The sequence below is a fragment of the Staurois parvus genome, unplaced genomic scaffold (assembly GCF_062004578.1).
Source record: "Staurois parvus isolate SC_StPar_1 unplaced genomic scaffold, SC_StPar_1.0 ptg000485l, whole genome shotgun sequence".
Taxonomy (NCBI): domain Eukaryota; kingdom Metazoa; phylum Chordata; class Amphibia; order Anura; family Ranidae; genus Staurois; species Staurois parvus.
Window position 1 is genome coordinate 498,042 of NW_028318281.1, and position 22,380 is coordinate 520,421.

Genomic DNA, 22,380 nt, shown 5'->3' on the forward strand with positions numbered 1-22,380 from the left:
CCTTCCCTACTCCATCGAAAACTAAAAGAAAAGGTTTTGATTTGACGTGCTCTTTAACTATACTTTATTTACAATACACTTGGGAAGTTTCCATCCATATCTAAAAAAAAAGATCTGACATTGGTTCCAGTTTCCCCTTAAGAAGGAACAACACAGGGAAGAAGCCCTGAGTGATGGCACCCGAGTCTCATGACGGGACTGAAAATACAATTTTAATAAAATATAAACTTTGTCCATATTAAGGTGACAACATCCTTTACATTTCTGCCAGACGTCTGTCACCCTGAAAACCACTTTTTCTCCAGGAGAACGTGCTCAGCTGATCCATACATCTCATACGATTATTTCCCTCTTCATATTTTCTCTGATTTCCTTTGCGGACGCTTGCTGTGCTATATTTTTGCTTCCCGACATGAGAAACAATTTAAAGCTTTCCATCTGGCCTCATCCAATAAAAATAACCATTTATTTTTGGCAGGGACAGCCTGGTACAAATCAAATGTGATTTACCGCTGCGGCAGGTCCTCCAGTCCCCACTTCCAGCAGAAGTCTTGTTTATCTAAGTGCGGGCTTTCTCTACTAAAGATTTTATTAGGGAATGACTGTCAGAGAATACAGCAACTGCTCCGCTATGGTGACTAGTGTGCTGCCTTCCAAACCATTCCCTCTGCTGGCTGCTTGAGGCTCAAGCTGCACCGGCCATGTTTAGTAGCTCAATTGTACTACTAAAATCTACTAAGAGCAGGGGCGGACTGACCATTTAGAAACTCGGGCACTGCCCGAGGGCCCGGGGTCAGTAGGGGGCCCCATGAGAAGCCCCTGGTACCTTTTTCATAGGATTTTTTGAGTTTGGGCAAGGACACAGGGGCCCCATGATCCCCTATTGCCCAGGGGCCCCATGATCCCCTATTGCCCAGGGGCCCCTTGAGTTGTCAGTCTGCCCCTGACTAAGAGTAGCCATGAAACACTGAACAGATGGAACAGTAATCTCCCCTTGGAAGCGACTAAGGCAAACTACACAAGTACCATGCAGCAGTGACTGATCCCGGACAAACCTCCAGCTCTGTGCACTTCATGGCTTCCATTGGCATAAACCAGGGGTCTCCCAACTTTTTAAACAAAGGGGTAGTTTATTGTTCTTAAGACTTTAAAGGGGCTGCACTGTGACCATCGGGAGTAGAAAATGTCCCAGCATCAGTTGGAGTAAACAATGCCCCATCCTTGGTGTCATTGGGAGGAATTGTGCCCATCATTGATGCAATTGGGCCCCATTGTTGGTGTCATTGGAAGGAATAGTGCCCCATCATTGGTGTCATTGGTAAACATAGTGTCCCGTCATTGGGAAGAATAGTTTCCCATCATTTATGTAATTGGGAGAAATTGTGCCCCATCGTTGAGGTAATTGGGAGGAATTGTGCCCCATCATTGGTGTCATTGGTAAGAATAGTGTCCCGTCATTGGGAAGAATAGTATCCCATCATTGATGTAATTGGGAGGAATTGTGCCCCATCGTTGATGTAATTGGGAGGAATTGTGCCCCATTGCTGGTGTAATTGGGCCCCATTGTTGGTGTCATTGGGAGGAATTGTGCCCCATCATTGGTGTCATTGGTAGGAATAGTGTCCCATCATTGGTGTCATTGGGAAGAATAGCGCCCCATCATTGATGTAATTGGGAGGAATTGTGCCCCATCATTGATGTAATTGGGAGGAATTGTGCCCCATCATTGATGGAATTGGGAGGAATTGTGCCCCATCACTGGTGTAATTGGGCCCCATTGTTGGTATCATTGGGAGGAATAGTGCCCCATCATTGGTGTCATTGGTAGGAATAGTGTCCCATCATTGGTGTCATTGGGAGGAATAGTGCCCCATCATTGATGTAATTGGGATGAATTGTACCCCATCGTTGATGTAAATGGGAGGAATTGTGCCCCATCACTGGTGTAATTGGGCCCCATTGTTGGTGTCAATGGGAGGAATAGTGCCCCATCATTGGTGTCATTGGTAGGAATAGTGTCCCATCATTGGTTTCATTGGGAGGAATAGTGCCCCATCATTGATGTAATTGAGAGGAATTGTGCCCCATCACTGGCTTCATTGGGAGTAATTGTGCCCCATCATTGGCGTCATTGGGCCCCATTGTTGGTTTCATTGGGAGGAACTGCGCTTGATCATTGGTATCATTGGGAGGAATTGTGCCCCACCATTGGTGTAATTGGTTGGAACTGTGGCCCATCATTGGTGTCATTGAGAGGAACTGTGCCTCATTATTGGTGTCGGTAAATTAAATAGTGCCCCAAGGACCGGATGAAAGTGAGCAAAGGGACGTTTCCGGCCCCAGGCTGCAGTTTGGAGACCACTGGCATATACTATATAAGTGCAATGTGCACAGAGTTGGGGGTTAGTCTGGGATCAGTCACTACATGCTACTTGTGTAGCTTACACCATAGGGAGCAAACTGTTCCATCTCTTTAGTGATCCATTGATTCCCTTATTTTAGTAGCATATTTGAGCTACTGTAAAATTACCAGTGTGGTTCCAGAGAGCAAATGGAAGCTGCTTTTGAAGGGGAAAAGGGGGATATGTTATGACCATCTCTGGATAAAAACTTTTTTTTTGTTTTATTTTGAATTGACTTGATAAGAATACTTTTTATCAAGTTTTTATTGCTGTTAGTGACCCTGTTGGGCAGATTACACCTCACCTCCCGATTCTGAGATTGCCGGATAAAGAATAAGAGCAGATAGAGGTTGTAACTCTTCCCCATGTTATTATTATTATTATTATTATTTTACAGAATGTAACATATAAAGGGAGACAGTACAGATACAATCCAATTCAATATTATGGTTGAACTGGATGGACTTTTGTCTTTTTTCAGCCAGACTAACTATGTAACTATGTAGTATTGTAAAGTTAGGAGGGTTCTGCTTATAAGAGCTTCCAATCCAAAGGATTTTACTGAAGAAAGGGATTGTGTCCCCACTGTAGAGATTGCTTCTTCCTTCCTGTCCCAAAAGGAAATGAGGGTCAATCTAGATCATGGGATCACAGTAAAAACCTAACAGGGGTTCTATCCCTACCCCACTCTACAAGGCAGCTTTTCCCAACCCCCAAGGAATCAATTTTCAGTTGAAATCCTTCCAAGAGACACAGTGGGAATTTGGTATCCCTTCCCACAGGTTTTTCCAGTACCTCCAGCTTTGGCAAGCCCTGTCAGCGCAAGCTAAGCAACCCACTCTTTTCACTGATTACTACCCTATTAAAGGCCAGAAAGCTACTACTATAGACAGGAAAGGCCTCAACTCCTCCCTTTAACCACTTGCTTACCGGGCGCTTTTACCCCCTTCCTGCCCAGGCCAATTTTCAGCTTTCAGTACTGTTGCACTTTGAGTGACAATTGCGCCGTCATGCAACACTGCACCCATGTGAAATTTGTATCTTTTGTTCACATAAATAGAGCTTTCTATTGGTTGTATTTAATTACCACTGGGCATTTTATTGTTTGCACTATAAACGAAAAATAGGCAATTTTTCTCATTCAGTGATGTGCGTTGATGAGGCTGCACTGATAGGTAGCACTGATGGGCACTGATGAGGTGGCACTGATAGGCAGCACTGAACAGCACTGATAGGCTGCACTGATGAGGGGGCACTGGTGGACATTGATGAGGAGGCACTGATGATTCTGCACTGATATGTGGCACTGATGGGCACTGATAGGTGGCACTGATGAGCACTAATAGGTAGTACTGTAGGGCACTGACTGGCAGCACTGAGAGGCACAGACTGGCAGCACTGTTGGGCACCACTGGACAGCACTGTTGGGCGCTGCTGGGCAGCACTGTTGGGCACTAATGGGCAGCACTTCTGGGCACTGCTGATTATCAGTGCAGATGTCTCGGTTGACAGTTCTCCTTCAGTGATGTGCGTTGATGAGGCTGCACTGATAGGCAGCACTGATGAGCACTGATGAGGCGGCACTCATAGGCAGCACTGAAATGCACTGATAGGCTGCACTGATGAGGTGCCACTGATAAGGGGGCACTGGTGGACATTGATGAGGCGGCACTGATGGGCACTGATAGGTGGCACTGATGGGCACTAATAGGAAGCACTGAAGGGCACTGACTGGCAGCACTGACTGGTGGCACTGACAGGCACAGACTGGCAGCACATTTGGGCACTGCTGGGCAGCACTGTTGGGCACTGCTTATTATCAGAGCAGATGTCTCCTTTGACAGTTACCTGTTATCAGCAGTACTTTCCTCACGCTGTGACAGCGTGAGGAAAGTACTGCCGATAGCCGGCAAGTGTATGTACATGGTGGTCAGCTGTGATTGGACACAGCTGATCACGTGGTAAAAGGCTGCTGTGATTGGTCTTTTAGCATGTCATGTGATCAACTGTGTCCAAAGGACACAGCGATCACAAACAGCACCAGATGTGCACCGCTGGGGGTGCGCATTCTGGGAGGATGTCATATGATGCCTCCCAGAACTGGATCCATCATTTGGCTATAGCACAGTACGGAAGGGGTTAAAGAGTACTAATGGATGGCTCCTTTTGTAACCTTCAACTGTATTAGAGCAGGTCTTAATAATATATATGTCCCCTACCAGGGGCGGACTGACAACTCATGGGGCCCTCGGTCAATAGGGGATCATGGGTCCCCGTGTCCTTGCCCAAACTCAAAAAAAGCCTATGAAAAAGGTACCAGGGGAATCTCATGGGGCCCCCTACTGACCCCGGCCCTCGGCAGTGCCCGAGTTTCCAAATGGTCAGTCCGCCCCTGTCCCCTACACAACGTTTGTCCTGACTCTTTGCCCTACGCAGGGTCTATAGAACACCTCAAAAGCTGTACCAGTGGCATCAAAGGGAGAGCCCAGATTGCCCTACATGTGAAGGATCCCCAGCAGATCTTCTTCACATGCTGTGGAAATGCCCCAAATTGGTACGCTACTGGCACTTTGTTATTGATACCGTTAATCGGGCATTCCAAACAGATCCGCACTATGACCCTTAAGCTTTAGGATTTTTAGATGAAGATTACACTCCGCCAGTTCCGACCTCCATCAGTAGATTATTATTTTTGGCTCGTTACATTAAAATGACTTTCACCTTTGCTTGAGGACTGGTGGACACAGGTCAACTCTACTTTGCTTGGAGAACGACAGATTTTGATGCAAAGGGGCTCCCCCTACAAATTTAACAGGCTTTGGGACCTTGGCTTTGGTCCTGGCTTAGCTTCCCAATCACTGGCTTAGCTCACCGATCACTGGCTTAGCTCACCGATCACTGGCTTAGCTCCCCGATTACTGGCTTAGCTCCCCGATCACTGGCTTAGCTCCCCGATCACTGGTGTCCATGCAGATTTTACAGTGCTAACATTACAGATGAAGATGTAGGTTATATGTAAACTGGAATGCAATACTGACCGAGATCCATGGCCATAGAAAACAATGGATGTAGGAGTGTTTTATGTGAGCTGTTTCCAGTACCTGTAGTAGCTGTAGTAGTGATACTATTCCCTTGCAAGAAATCTTTGATTAGCAGGTAATAAAACTTTTTGCCGCCCCTTCTCTCCTATGGCTGTAGAGGAGTTTGGGTAGCACTGTGTATAGCCGAATGTGACCCGAGCCTAAGTGTTTATAAGTGATGTGGATGCTGCTTTTTTCAAACTACTATGGGAATGTTTATTATGCTTTGTTTTTTTCTTGTTGCATCTTTTGTAGAACTGCCAAACTTTGAATAAAAACTATTTGAGAAAAAAAAATTAAGTTTTCAGGTACGCCTGCTAAAAAGGACTACACCTAAAGCTCGTGGTACATTAGTATGACCAATAATTTAAAGAAAACTTTATAGATGAATTTATTTTTTTTTCCTTTTTGCATTAATAATTACTGTAGCTGCTGACTATTAAAAATCAGGTACTTACCAGTGTCTGGAGTCCAGCATTGTCTTCCTGCAACCGGTTCTTATTATCGTTGCAGTTATTCATTTTGGATATGTGACTACCTGTGGAAACACAGGTGGCCTTCTACAACACATGTGTGAGATTGTGTGGTACTGTGGGGCTGGTCCTGCAGCCTCCTGGGACATGCGATGTGCTCTAGGAGGCTGTGGGCAGGTGGAGTTGGCAAGGACCTGCCTAAGCCCTCCTGCATGGGAGATTAATCCGCAATTGCTCATTGCTCAATGAACCCCTACCTCAACCTTAGGAGGAACCCTAGGATTCTATCTCAACCTTAGGAGGAACCCTAGGATTCTACCTCAACCTCAGGAGGAATACTAGGATTCTACACAACCTCAGGAAGAGCCATAGGATTCTACACAACCTCAGGAGAAACCCTAGGATTCTACCTCAATCTCAGGAGGAACACTAGGATTCTACGCAACCTCAAGAGAAACCCTAGGATTCTACGCAACCTAAAAGAGGAACCCTAGAATTCTACCTCAACCTCAGGAGGAATACTAGGATTCTACACAACCTCAGGAAGAACCGTAGGATTTTACACAACCTCAGGAAGAACCGTAGGATTCTACACAACCTCAGGAGAAACCCTAGGATTCTACCTCAATCTCAGGAGGAACACTAGAATTCTACACAACTTCAAGAGGAACCCTAGGATTCTACGCACCTCAAGAGGAACCCTAGGATTTTACCTCAACCTCAGGAGGAATACTAGGATTCTACACAACCTCAGGGGAAACCCTAGAATTCTACCTCAATCTCAGGAGGAACACTAGGATTCTATGCAACCTCAAGAGGAACCCTAGGATTCTACGCAACCTAAAGAGGACCCTAGGATTCTACCTCAACCTCAGGAGGAATACTAGGATTCTACATAACCTCAGGAAGAACCGTAGGATTCTACACAACCTCAGGAGAAACCCTAGGAGTCTACCTCAATCTCAGGAAGAACACTAGGATTCTATGCAACCTCAAGAGGAACCCTAGAATTCTACGCACCTCAAGAGGAACCCTAGGATTTTACGTCAACCTCAGGAGGAATACTAGGATTCTACACAACCTCAGGAGGAACCCTAGGATTCTACACAACCTCAGGAGAAACCCTAGGATTCTACCTCAACCTCAGGGGGAACTTTAGGATTCTACTGAACCTCAGGAGGAACCCTAGGATTCTACCTGAACCTCAGGAGTAATACTAGGATTCTACACAACCTCAGGTGGTACCTAAGGATTCTACAACCTCAGGAAGAACCCTTAGATTCTACCTCAACCTCAGGAAGAATACTAGGATTCTACACAACCATAGGAGGAACCCTAGCATTCTACCTCAACCTCAGGAGGAATTCTAGAATTCTATGCAACCTCAAGAGGAACCCTAAGATTCTACCTCAACCTCAGGGGGAACCTATGCAACCTCAGGAGGAACCTTAGGTTTCTACAGAATCCTGGTTAAAAAACACTGGTCCACGGCTTTATAAAAGTCTTGGCTTGAGTTGGGCTTTAGGTGAACCTGCTTTTGTGTGCCCTTTGCTTTATTTTCTCAGTGGAAAACATATTGCCATATTTGTGTTGCCATATTTGTGTTGCAACCAATTACTCCCCATCTATCTTGAAAGGAAAGATACTATGTGGTCATAATCAGCAACAGAGAAAACTGTCTGCAGTATCAATTTTAAATCTGAGGCTCACTGCCTGTGTGTTCTCTGGAGGCTGCACTTTGCCAAGAGTCCTCCTGAGGGACATTAAATGGGGGACACACAATGTAACATGAGATAACCCTCAATCTAAGCCTCCCATAGAAATTCACTTGGACGCTTCATACTAAATAGGAAATGACAGATCCTGCTGTGAAATGACTGTGGCCATGAGAGTAATCCAGATTTTTATTGCTGATAAGGCCAACAGGGATCAGAGGCATGAAGATTATATTATTTCATCTCAGCTGAGGTGAATTTTAATGATTTGGAGACTTCACTCCAATATTTTCATAGAGAATGTAATCAGAATCCACCATTGTACAGACCCAGACCTGTTGTGGGACACGGGATAATATTCCCTCTATAAAGGACATTCACATTCTCAGAGGAATTCAGATGCCAGGAGCCAAGTGGACCTCTCAGAAACAGTCATGAAGTGAGGCGGAGCTCTATGTGACTTTCTGCAGCTTCTAATGAACATTGTGTGAAGCTCACAGTGTGCAGTGACATCAGAGGAAGCCATTTCAGCCTAGAAGAGGAGCCGGTACAACTGGGCAAGACTGAAGGGAAGACTGGAGTTCAGGTTTAAATATTCAGTAAAAAAAAAACAGGAGAGAAAAAGTCAGTTGTGCTGAAACTTATCTCAGACCTCTTGGTGGCCGTTGCCATGGCGTAGTATAATTTGTACGTTCTTGTTACCGTCTTCTCTTGCAGTTGCTTCTCTCGAAATAATTAAAAAGACATCGTAAATTAGAATTTTCCACCTGAGTTTTTCTCGTCTTCGTCCCAGAATTTACATTCCGCGTGCCTCCCGTATGCTCGTGTTTACTTGGCGGATGACAAAGGATTACACTTAACTGTCATTTGTTTCTAATCACGCTGATTCTGCTTCTCAGATCTACGTAAACCGAACTCCTATCATTGTGTAAGCAAATCCCCGAGTATATACAATGTATTGTGTGTGACTGTATTGATTCATATACACTGACTGCCGCATGCAAGACTATAATATGCAGAGAGGATGTTCCAGGGCAGTTTTGCAGGAATTTCTCTTTATAAAGGAAGATTTATTTGTGGAAATAGTATCAGATGACCACTAAACCTGCAATAAAAAGTTCTCATAATATACTAGATCTTTTTATTCATCCTTTGTTACATCAGTGCTGCTGATCTCCTATAGCCTCCTTGCAGCATGCATTCCAATGATGGCGGCACAGCATTTCTCAGGGGTGCTCATTTCCTGATGGTGACAAAAGTGACCCATGCTTGTGTAATGAACGGTGAAATGGTCACTTGTTGACTCCATCAGAAGCCCGTGTGAAAGGATGACAACACAGGAGTACAACTGGGAGACAGGAACAGAGCGTTGTCATTTTACAACAGAAAATGCCTAAACAAGTACCTTCGCAACAGGATCACTAGAGGGGTCACCAGCAGGAGAAAGGAGGTTCTGATTCCTCTATATAGATCTTTATATCACTAGAGGGGTCACCAGCAGGAGGAAGGAGGTCCCGATTCCTCTATATAGATCTTTATATCACTAGAGGGGTCACCAGCAGGAGGAAGGAGGTCCCGATTCCTCTATATAGATCTTTATATCACTAGAGGGGTCACCAGCAGGAGGAAGGAGGTCCCGATTCCTCTATATAGATCTTTATATCACTAGAGGGGTCACCAGCAGGAGGAAGGAGGACCCGATTCCTCTATATAGATCTTTATATCACTACAGGGGTCACCAGCAGGAGGAAGGAGGTCCCGATTCCTGTATATAGATCTTTATATCACTAGAGGGGTCACCGGCAGGAGGAAGGAGGTCCCGATTCCTCTATATAGATCTTTATATCACTAGAGGGGTCACCGGCAGGAGGAAGGAGGTCCCGATTCCTCTATATAGATCTTTATATCACTAGAGGGGTCACCGGCAGGAGGAAGGAGGTCCCGATTCCTCTATATAGATCTTTATATCACTAGAGGGATCACTGGCAGGAGGAAGGAGGTCCTATTGGGCAGCACAGTGGCTAAATGGTTAGCACTTCTACCTGGCAGTACTTGGGTCGTTTGTTTCAAATCCCAACCATGGCACCACCTGCCTGGAGTTTGCATGTTCTCCTTGTGCCTGTGTGGGTTTCCTCTGGGTACTCCGGTTTCCTCCCACATGCCAAAGACATGCTGGTAGGTTAATTGGCTTCTCTCTAAATTGTCCCTAGTATGTGTATGTATGAATGTGAGTTAGGGACCTTAGATTGTACACCCCTTGAGGGTTAGGGACTGATATGAATGTACAATATATATGTAAAGCTGTAAATTGACAGTGCTATATAAGTACCTGTAATAAATAAATAATTTCTCTATATAGATCTTTATATTACTAGAGGGGTCACCGGCAGGAGGAGGGAGGTCCTGATTCCTCTATATAGATCTTTATATCACTAGAGGGGTCACCGGCAGGAGGAAGGAGGTCCTGATTCCTCTATATAGATCTTTATATCACTAGAGGGGTCACCCTCAGGAGGAAGGAGGTCCTGATTCCTCTATATAGATCTTTATATCACTAGAGGGGTCACCCTCAGGAGGAAGGAGGTCCTGATTCCTCTATATAGATCTTTATATCACTAGAGGGGTCACCGGCAGGAGGAAGGAGGTCCTGATTCCTCTATATAGATCTTTATCTCACTAGAGGGATCACCGGCAGGAGGAAGGAGGTCCTGATTCCTCTATATAGATCTTTATATCACTAGAGGGGTCACCGGCAGGAGGTAGGAGGTCCTGATTCCTCTATATAGATCTTTATATCACTAGAGGGGTCACCGGCAGGAGGAAGGAGGTCCTGATTCCTCTATATAGATCTTTATATCACTAGAGGGATCTCCAGCAGGAGGAAGGAGGTCCTGATTCCTCTATATAGAGCTTTATATCACTAGGGGGGTCACCAGCAGGAAGAAGGAGATCCTGATTTCTCTATATAGATCTTTAGTATCATTAGAAGGAACCTGAAGGAGGACTGAGGTCCTGGTTCTTCAATAAAGATCTTTATTATCACTAGAGGGGTCATCAGCAGGAGGAAGGAGGTCCTGATTTCTCTATATAGATCTTTAGTATCATTAGAAGGAACCTGAATGAGGACTGAGGTCCTAGTTCTTCAATAAAGATCTTTATTATCACTAGAGGGGTCATCAGCAGGAGGAAGGAGGTCCTGATTTAATTAGATCTCATTTAGAATACTGTGTCCACTTTAGGAGACTTTCATTGAGATATTCATAAAATAAAATGAGTCCAGAGAGTGGCAACAAAAATGGAAAAATCTCAGGAAAGGTCTTAGGGATAAAACATACCTAGAAGTAGACAGTAATTATAACCCCATGGTGGGTCCTTATGGATTGATATATAGGTTATCACTACTGGGAATTAACGGGTACAAGTGTCCAGCAATATCCCAGTATTTGAATTGGGAGGGGGGGGGGGAGTTGTGGTCATTACTGATTTTGTTTACTTTATTAAGCTGTCAGTTCTGATTACATTTTATTTTAGTTATTTTATTTTTAATTTTATAAACAGTTTTTAACTATAAATGCAAACACCTTCCTATGCATACAGTGCCTTGAATAAGTATTCATACCCCTTGAAATTTTCCACATTTTGTCATGTTACAACCAAAAACGTAAATGTATTTTATTGGGATTCGATGTGATAGACCAACACAAAGTGGCACATAAATGTGAAGTGGAAGGAAAAAAATAAATGGTTTTCAAAATGTTTTACAAATAAATATCTGAAAAGTGTGGCGTGCATTTGTATTCAGCCCCCTTTACTCTGATACCCCTAACTAAAATCTAGTGGAACCAATTGCCTTCAGAAGTCACCTCATTAGTAAATAGATTCCACCTGCATGTAATTTAATCTCAGTATAAATACAGCTGTTCTGTGAAGCCCTCAGAGGTTTGTTAGAGAACATTAGTGAACAAACAGCATCATGAAGGCCAAGGAACACACCAGACAGGTCAGGGATAAAGTTGTGGAAAAGTTTAAAGCAGGGTTAGCTTATGAAAAAAAATCCCAAGCTTTGAATATCTCACGGAGCACTGTTCAATCCATCATCCGAAAATGGAAAGAGTATGGCACAACTGCAAACCTACCAAGACATGGCGTCCACCTAAACCGACAGGCCGGGCATCAGAGAAGCAGCCAAGAGGTCCATGGGAACTCTGGAGGAGCTGCAGAAATCCACAGCTCAGGCGGGAGAATCTGTCCACAGGACAACTATTAGTCGTGCACTCCACAAATCTGGCCTTTATGGAAGAGTGGCAAGAAGAAAGCCATTGTTGAAGTAAAGCCAGAAGAAGTCCTGTTTGCAGTTTGTGAGAAGCCATGTGGGGGACACAGCAAACATGTGGAAGAAGAGGCTCTGGTCAGAACAGACCAAAATTCAACTTTCTGTTCTAAAAGCAAAATGCTATGTATGGTGGAAAAGTAACACTGCACATCACCCTGAACACACCATCCCCACCGTGAAACATGGTGGTGGCAGCATCATGTTATGGGGGATGCTTTTCGTCATCAGGGACAGGGAAGCTGGTCAGAGTTGATGGGAAGATGGATGGAGCCAAATACAGGACAATCTTAGAAGAAAACCTGTTAGTCTGCAAAAGACTTGTGACTGGGGCGGAGGTTCCCCTTCCAGCAGGACAACGACCCGAAACATCCAGCCAGAGCTACAATGGAATGGTTTACATCAAAGCATATTCATGTGTTAGAATGGCCCAGTCACAGTCCAGACCTAAATCCAATGGAGAATCTGTGGCAAGACTTGAAAATTGCTGTTCCCAGACGCTCTCCATCCAATCTGACAGAGCTTGAGCGATTCTGCAAAGAAGAATGGGCAGAAATGTCCCTCTCTAGATGTGCAAAGCTGGGAGAGATATCCCAAAAAAGACTTGCAGCTGGAATTGCAGCCAAAGGGGGTCCTACAAAGTACTGACTCCGGGGGGCTGAATACAAATGCCGCCACACTTTTCACAGATTTATTTGTAAAAATTGTGGGAAACCATTGATTACATTCCTTCCACAATTATGTGCCACTTTGTTTTGGTCTTTCACATCAAATCCCAATAAAATACATTGACGTTTTTATCTGTAACAAGAGAAACATTTCAAGGGGTGTGAATAAATTTTCAAGGCACTGTATATGGACTTCTCCTATGGACTGTACAGATGCTGGCCTTGACCAATAGCATTCGTCCAGTATAGCCGGCCTGGGAGTGTCTGTACAGGTCAGTTGTAGCCAACAGACATACAGTAAGATCTTGAATGAACCAGATTGGACAAGGAACATCTTTTGTCAGTTGGCACCTTTCCATAATGATACAGAATGTCTTTTGTAGAATAGGTGACAGTAGTCCTTGATGACTCACTCTCTGACCTTCATGTGTGACTCACCCGTAATCAGAGAGCCTCATCACTGTAAGAAAACTGTTCATCATACCATTTTGGGTGAGATTTAACTTTGCAAACACTTTCGGCACTGAGTGACGTCCATGCCGCTTCACCGAATCATAAATAGAATCTTCATCAACTCTTCTAATAACGAAACTCGCCAAGTTTCTCAGAAAAGATTCTGCAGACTTAAAGGATCATTCCTCTTCTGAGGTTCATCTTGAAGCTGTTTTAAAGGAGCGACAAGTGAATTAAATTCATGATTGTGAGATGCAAAAACTATCAAGCAAACAAATAAACTGCAAAAATCAGAGAGTTCTTCTGTTTTATGTGACTCTATCATTGCAGGATCACTTTTACAGACTAGCCCACCTGTATCAGTCACCTCATCTTTCCGGTAGCCCATGTATTAACCTCCCTGGCGGTATTCCCGAGTGTAGCTCGGGGTAAAGTTTCAGTACCAAAAGCGGTAACCAAGAGCTACACTCGGGCTTACCATGCGGCGCTGCATAAGGAGTCCCTGCAGCACTTACCTTGTCCTTCGCTCCCGCGATGTGTCCCCTGCAGCGTCCCCGGCCATCTTCTCCGGTCGATGCTGGCATTCGGCTTCTGTGTTCCGGTCCCCGTGACGTCGGGATGTACGGGCGCCGCCAGCGGTGGGAAATTTGAAAATTTTTAAAAAATTTCATTTTTTTCAAAACAAGTTTTACATAGTAAAACATTGCTGTTTCAAACCATTTCACATACATTTTGTCCCGAGTGCTTTGTCCGGCTCCCTGCCTGCATTTTTACTGTTCTTTCTGCCTGGAAACTTAGAAAAGTAGATGGCGTCCAAAAAGCGTCCCTTTAGGTCAAAAGCGGTTTTAGACCGGCTAGAGAACAGCGATAGTAAATCAGAACCACTTGCAGAATTGAGTGATAATGATTAGTGGGGGAAATTCCTCATCAGACACTGAAAACGGTTCTGCGACTGAACTCAGCGATGTGTGAACTTGGCGCTATATTTCACATTTCAGTGTTTTTGGTTTGATTATATTATTGAATTAAATGTATTATTATTATATTATTATTTTTATGATTATTTATTAAATTATAATTTATGATTTCGTGTTTCAAATTTTATCATACCCGGGATGTTTACTAGACTCTTGTTCAGACAGATTTCAGTGAGTTATTCCTAAATATTACAGCCTACAATCAAAAAACTACATATTTCCATGCAAAATAATGGTACCGCTTTCAGCACCAAAAATCTGAAATAATCAGACCGCCAGGGAGGTTAAAAAGCTGCCACATTTCTACTCTCCAACCGCTGAATGGATTTAATATTTGCTCCACCTGCCAGCTGCTGTGGTGTCTCCCGTTGGCTCCTACATTACTACGGGACGAGGTGTCGAGAAGAAACCTTGCTCTCTGTGTGGAAGCAGTGGTCTCTCTGCAGAAGTCTGAAACACCTCCTGCTGAGTCAGAGCTAGAACTCTCCAATCAGCAGGGAGCATGAGGTTTGTGAGTGCAGAGCTATTGTCAGGGATCGCCGCGGCGCTGGTCCCGGCGCAGGCGCAGTGCGCCGCCCTGCACGGGGATACGGGCACTAGGTCCAGGCCGGCCACGGCGACGAACTCGCGCATGCGCACCAGGGTCCACGGGCGCGCAGAGCTGATGACCAACCTCTGATGCTGATATATGATGAATGGAAAGTGAAGTAAGAGCCTCGCTGTTGATGCCTCAAGGTTGGTCATCAGCTCTGAGGAAAGGGATTCGTCCCCGAAACGTGTCAGCCATTTGACCGCACTGACAGTGAGAACACCTTGCCCGCCGTTGTGGCCATTGTCATTTTTCTATGCTTTTTAGATACATGCTTCGTCTGTGAGTATGTTTTTATGATTTAATTCCTACAATAAACCTTGGATAATGCACTAGGTGTGTGCGCCACCTGTTTTCTCTCTATCCAATGGCTGATTTCCCCGTCTGAGGAGGGCTGCACCCCTGAAGCATTTCCTTTGGTTGTCGCTGTCCTGGTACCCTTGGCTTCCCTTTTGGCTGTGCATATCCTGAGGCGCTGGAGAGTACATACGATATCTTCTTGTTCCTGATCTGTGTATACCTGTATTCTGATAGTTGCTGACCCGGATTGCTCCTGACTGTGCTGTACTCTCCTGCCCTGACCCTTGGCTTGCCTGACCTCTCTCCTGGATGCCCCCTGTTGATCTGATCTACTGTTACTGACCTGGCGTGTGACCCGACTATTCTCTGCCCGCTGCTTTGTACCTCGCAGACCCCACGGCTCCCGACTCGGCTCGTTTGACCCCGCACCTGCTCAGCCATCCATCCCTCCATCCATCCATCCCGTCGGGATCACCCGACCCCCTCATATCAGGCTCTTACCCTGCGGGAACCCCTGGCGGACGCCTCTACCACTGGTGAGTGTACCCAGTAGTCGCGACCTGGTCTCGGGGTGCTCCAAGTCCATCCCCACAATCAGGGGCCCTGGTGAACAAGTGCTCCGGGACTTAGGCTCCGCGCTCTGGAAGCACCTGACCAGTGGAGTGCTAGAGGTACCGCCAGGTGGTCCCTTACAGCTATAGGTCTGATTCAACAGGGGGTGTGTAGGACCTCTGCAGAGAGACCACTGCTTCCACACAGAGAGCAAGGGTGTGCCTCTATAATGTACTGGCAATAACTGGCTTTTCTATTCTTTGTCCCCTCTCTAAAGAAAATGAACTGCAAAGCCTCACTCACCTAGGCAAACTGGCCGTGGTGTGGCCAGTATATTGTGGATATCTGCACCCAGAAGACCAACTGCAGCTAGGAAGCCTGGATGAGTCAATGACAGGCTGACAGACGCCACAGCTGTAAGCATGTATCTGCTCATCAGGTTGTTGCGTATAATTAGGGACAGATGATTGGCCCTGGGTGCATTCTGTCTGCTTCCAGAGCCTTCTACATGTGTCTTGCGCAAAGGATACAAGGAGAGGAAGCAAAAAGCAAAAATATGTCACAGACTGCGACAAAAGCCCCTTTATTGAGTAGTGGCGGGGGCAGTTTGGAACGTCTGTCTGGTTTATATTGCTCTTTGTGTCTTCCTGTTCCAGTGACACCCATACCCTTACATTTCTTTCCATGTGTCACTAGGAAGTGAGGGGAAATCTGCTAAGTGTGGAATTCGAGGTATCTAAAGTCTAATAGGATCACCAGACAAAGAACTCCATAAAATTTTTTATCATTGGTGGTCAATTCATACAAGAAGAAATAAAACAACCAACACGTTTCAGGGGCTCTGCCCGCTTCTTCAGGGCTCAAATATTGTATGTAGTTAGGAGGATTCAAAGACCACACAGTCACCAGAATTAATCATTTGAAGAGTAAAAACGTGGAAAGTGCCCTTTGAACGAGCATGCAGTTTTTGACTTCTCCTAACTACATACAAAAGTCCATCCAGTTCAACTACAGAAACAATAAATAATATTCAACAATATTTGAGCCTTGAAGAGGGGGAGAGAAGCCCTGAAATGTGTTGGCTGTTTTATATCTTCTTGCATGAAATAACACCAGTATACAAATAATTTTTGGACTCTGATGTCGCCAACTGTCTGCAGAGTCAATAGCTAAAGACCTCCAAACATTGCCATGGAAACCCATTCCATGAAGCTCTCTACACAATGTTGTGCTAATCTGAAGGCCACATGAAGTTTGGAGGTCTTTAGCTATTGACTCTGCAGACAGTTGGCGACATCTGTGCACTGTGCGCTTCAGCATGCGCTGACCCCGCTCTGTCATGTGACGTGGCCTACCATTTGGTGGCTGAGTTGCTGTTGTTCCCAGTTGCTTCCACTTTGTTATAATCCCACTAACAGTTGAGCGTGGAATATTTAGTAGCCAGGAAATGTCACGGATGGACTTATTGCACAGGTGACAACCTATCACGGGACCACGCTTGGAGTCACTGAGCTCCTGAGAGCGACCCATTCTTTCACAAATGTTTGTAGAAGCAGTCTGCATGCCTAGGGGCTTGATTGTATGGATGGGATTGGAACACCTGAATCCAGTGATCTGGAGGGCTGGCCAATACTTTTGGCAATATAGTGTATATTTGGATTCCACACTCTAGGTTTCCTGGTTAAGGGGTACTCTGCTTGTGCTGAGAGCAGTGCCACCAGAACCACTGCACCGCATATGAATGTGAGGGACCTTCTTCAATGATGAAATATTGATGAGTCAAATCCAGCACCCCAATCATATATGTTCCAGGAATAAAAACTTGACAGAGGTTGTGACTGCTTTCTCTTTTGATAACTAAAAACAAGAACATTCTGTGTAGAGTTGGACTTTAGTGGTAATAAGTCTGAACGGTTCTGTTTTGTGTCCCCAGAAGGTTTACCGCTCTTCATTTCGCAGTGTATGATTCGTACAGGGTCTTCCCGGAATCAGCGACACTTGTCTTTTAATTTACAGTCCGTGTAATCGTCTAAGACCCTGAGAATCTCCTCCTAGCAGACTCAAGGGCTCTGCAGCTTCTCCCTCCTTTGTGCGTCCTTATTAGGTGAACGGCGAAAGATCTGCATGAGGAAACTCAGATTGTTTAACCATCTCCTGGAAACATGCTGAAAATTTGAGAAAAAGACCTTCAGGAGTTCAGGGATTATTAACACTTTCTATGACACCTCAAAGAGGCTTAGAGCAGTGGTTCGCAACCTGTGGGTCGCGACCCCTTTGGGGGTCGAAAGACCCTTTCACAGGGGTCGCCTAAGACCATCGGAAAACACATATTTCCGATGTGTAAAGAGCAGCTACTGTGTAGAAAGCAGCTACAGTGTTGAAAGCAGCTACAGTGTTGAAAGCAGCTACTGTGTTGAAAGCAGCTACTGTGTAGAAAGCAGCTACAGTGTTGAAAGCAGCTACTGTGTTGAAAGCAGCTACTGTGTAGAAAGCAGCTACAGTGTTGAAAGCAGCAGTATTCGTGAATTATCCCCTCCCTCCTAGATTGTAAGCTCGAAAGAGTAGGGCCCTCTTACCCCTTGTGTACTGTTTGATGTTACTGTACTGTTTCATGTATTGTCCCCCCCTCTATTGTACAGCGCTGAGCAAACCCTTTGGCGCTATATAAACTCGATAAATAAATAAATAAATTATAATTACTGGGTAAATAATTTTATGGTTGGGGGTCACCACAACATGAGGAACTGTATTAAAGGGTCACGGCATTAGGAAGGTTGAGAACCACTGGTTTAGAGTGATTCCAAACCCACAACAGTACAATCAGTCTGTAGACGCAGTAAAGCATGCTTGTTATACTCACTGTGGAACCTAAGGGGTTAATCCTCCGCATTGTGTAAAAATGCTGTTTGGTCCTGTCTTCTCTGATCCTCCCCTTCTTCCAGTGCCCCCTTCTTATCTCCTGATAAGACATAACATGTGGAGTCACTCTGCACATGCTCAGTTTGGTGTATATTGCTAGAGAGGGTTTTTTTTTCTTTTTTTTACTTGGGAGGGTGCATATGATCAGCACAGAGCCAATCAGAGGGTCAGGGGTTATGCAATCTCATAGGGCAGTGAGAGGAGAATGAAAACTCCTCCTACAAGCCTTAACGGGTGCTTGCCCAGACACTGATCAAAGTCACAAGACTGATATAACTGCTGATGAGAAAAGTTATTTAGCAGTTTATATTTACTAAAATAATCTGTGTACTGTGGGGCAGCACAGCGGCTAAATGGTTAGCACTTCCACCTGGCAGTATTAGGGTCGTTGGTTCAAACCCCCAACCACGGCACCACCTGCCTGCAGTTTGCATGTTCTCCTTGTGCTTGCGTGGGTTTCCTCGAGGAACTCAGGTTTCCTCCCACACTCCAAAGACATACTGGTAGGCTAATTGGCTCCTGTCTAAATTGTCCCTAGTATGTGTATGTATGAATGTGAGTTAGGGACCTTAGATTGTACGCCCCTTGAGGGTTAGGGACTGATGTGAATGTACAATATATATGTAAAGTGCTGCGTAAATTGACAGCGATATATAAGTACCTGAAATAAATAATAATACTGTGGGGGACCGGATATAGTGAATGCAGGGTCCGGGGAGACCAGATATAGTGAATGCAGGGTCCGGAGAGACCAGATATAGTGAATGCAGGGTCCAGGGAGACCGGATATAGTGAATGCAGGGTCCGGGGGAGTGGATATAGTGAATGTGGGGTCCAAGGAGAGCAGATATAGTGAATGCAGGGTCCAGGGAGAGCGGATATAGTGAATGCAGGGTCCGGGGAGAGCAGATATAGTGAATGCGGGGTCCGGGGAGAGCGGATATAGTGAATGCGGGGTCCGGGGAGACTGGATATAGTGAATGCGGGGTCCGGGGAGACCGGATATAGTGAATGCGGGGTCCAGGGAGATCAGATATAGTGAATGCGGGGTCCGGGGAGACCAGATATAGTGAATGCGGGGTCCGGGGAGACCGGATATAGTGAATGCAGGGTCTGGGGAGAGTAGATATAGTGAATGCAGGGTCCGGGGAGACCGGATATAGTGAATGCAGGGTCCGGGGAGACCAGATATAGTGAATGCAGGGTCCGGGGAGAGCGGATATGGTGAATGCAGGGCCTGGGGAGACCGGATATAGTGAATGCAGAGCCTGGGGAGACCGGATATAGTGAATGCGGGTTCCGGGGAGAGCGGATATAGTGAATGCCGAGTCTGGGGAGACCAGATATAGTGAATGCGGGGTCCGGGGAGACCGGATATAGTGAATGCAGGGTCCGGGGAGACCGGATATAGTGAATGCAGGGTCCGAGGAGAGCGGATATAGTGAATGCGGGGTCCGGGGAGAGCGGATATAGTGAATGCAGGGTCCGGGGAGACCGGATATAGTGAATGCAGGGTCCGGGGAGAGCGGATATAGTGAATGCAGGGTCTGGGGAGACCGGATATAGTGAATGCGGGGTCCGGGGAGAGCGGATATAGTGAATGCGGGGTCCGGGGAGAGCGGATATAGTGAATGCAGGGTCCGGGGAGACCGGATATAGTGAATGCAGGGTCTGGGGAGAGCGGATATAGTGAATGCAGGGTCCGGGGAGAGCGGATATAGTGAATGCAGGGTCCGGGGAGACCGGATATAGTGAATGCAGGGTCTGGGGAGAGCGGATATAGTGAATGCAGGGTCCGGGGAGAGCGGATATAGTGAATGCAGGGTCTGGGGAGAGCGGATATAGTGAATGCATGGTGCAGGGTTTAGTAACACTTTAAAAAAACAAAAGTGTAATACATTGCAGCTCAGAGGTTTGAGGATCTGATGGCTGGATTCATTTTTTTAAAGGTTTATTCCACCTTCTGCAATAAAATTGCCCATGCATTCTAAAACACGGCTCATTCTTTTTCCAAGAAGCCGTAGGCCATGCATGGTCTCTCCCAAGCCTAACCAAAAAACCCTTAGGTAGGCAATTGCCCCCCACTGTGTAAAGGTGGCAGGATACACTGGATGTTAGACACGCCCCATAGCTTTGCAGGAACCTGTGCACACGCTCTGCCAACCCTATCCAAATAACGTCTAGGTAGTCAATGCCCTTCTAGGAAGCCAAAGGAGCCAATCAGTTCATGTGCTGATAAGGGGCATGCTGACAGGAGGAGAAATCATAGTGACAGAGAGATGAGTTCATCACTGCGCTGCTTGTTCTTTCACTGTCCAGTAACAGACTAGAATCAGGTCCATGATGACCTGTTCTCAGAGGAAGTGGGTTGAAGGATATCAACTGTCACTCGGCCCAAAAGAGTGAAGACATCTTGAAAAAGTGTAGTGAACAGCTCCAGACTTAAGCTGAGTATTGCAAAAAATGCTACTTTTGCTACTTATTTTTAAAAAGGTTATTTATTTATTTGTATTAATTTTGACTAGAGTTCTGCTTTAAGAACTTTGGAATACCCGAGAACAGCCAGGCTTCCTAATTAGGACATCAGATCACACCAGGGGATCCAGCACTCCTGGAACCCTTTGCTTTGGTTTTGGAATTTCAAAAATTAAATTTCAAGACCCCCCACCTAGGGTTCAGATACACAGGCTGGACACTCATAAACCGCAAAACTAAATCTGAGCTTTAGGAAAGTCAATTTCACTGCAGTGTGTATAGTCAGAGATAACTAGAGGTTCTTTTCTGTCTCCAGGTTGAGGCAACGGATGTTTGGGTCACCGACTGATCAGCTGACCTCATGAAGGTTCCATGGTGGCCATTACCAATGTTCAGTCCCAACCATAGCTACTGGTCAATGGTTCCGTGATCCACTGTCTCTGACGGTGTCAGCTGTCTTCCTCCTGAAAGGTATGTTTGTAAGGAGACTATTTCAAAATTAGCTTTTCTGATTATGTATTTATTTTTCTATTTACAGAGAACATATCGTGATTTTGTAAAGGGTTTAATTAAATTTAATATTTTCCCTGTTTTCTTTAGTAAAGTTATTATGGAATATTGTATATGAATTACTGCATTTTTTTTTTTTGTATTTCCAACTACCGGTAGCTGGTAGACCTCTATGACCTTTTTAAATGTCTATGCTTATCAGCTTGGCTGAAAAAAAAAAACTGTTTACAGAGCTCAATAGCTTAAGCTGCAATTTATAGAATGAGCCAGAACATTGACTCCTCTCCCTCCATCCCTTGTTCAGAGAGAGGGAGAGGGAGTTTCAATAATAGAGAAAGCCTGAAAGTAAAGAGCTTCTGCTGTGCCTTTTCTTTGGAAAAGGCTCCGTAGCACCGGTGTCATGGGTACAACCTATATTTATATATTTTTAAAACAAAGAAATGATAGAAAATAGCAGAGATTTAAAGATCACTTAAAAACACATTAAAAAAGAATACAATTGACCCAGAACTGAACTGACCCCAAGCTATTATTTCCCTTGTGAAAGGTCTTCTTCTTAGATGGACCCCACCTACTGTAGAGATGAAAAAACCGTAGGTTAGAGGGAAAACAATATTAGAAAATCAGAGCAAATAAAGAAAAATAAAACTTACTTTACACCCCCAGTTTCTAGCCGCTTCCAATATTTTAGTATTATGCCTTTTTGTTTTAGTCCAGATCCCACTAAAACTTAAAAAAACAGTTTTGTGGGATTTGGGATCCTCAGCTTTCCTGGGATCCTGGGAGGGTGCCCAGTGATATCACCCTTGCTGACCGGTAGTGGCTGGACATATAAGTGTAAGGTAGGATTTTTTTCCACCTTTTTTTCCAATTTCTACTTATTTTTAAACTTGCATTTTTAGAATGTTGGGGCCAGGGGCTACCCAATGAGGTCTAC

The 22,380-nt window shown here is 45.1% G+C and overlaps 1 protein-coding gene across 1 annotated transcript in view; it reads left to right on the forward strand.

Annotated features, from left to right (window-relative positions):
* The window catches only part of GPR20 (G protein-coupled receptor 20), a 96,753-nt gene that overhangs the window by 68,425 nt on the left and 5,948 nt on the right, over positions 1-22,380 (forward strand). Inside the window, exon 2 of the mRNA XM_089689533.1 lies at positions 21,250-21,404. The gene's annotated coding sequence lies outside the window, so the exon portion shown is untranslated. The remainder of the gene's footprint in view (positions 1-21,249; positions 21,405-22,380) is intronic.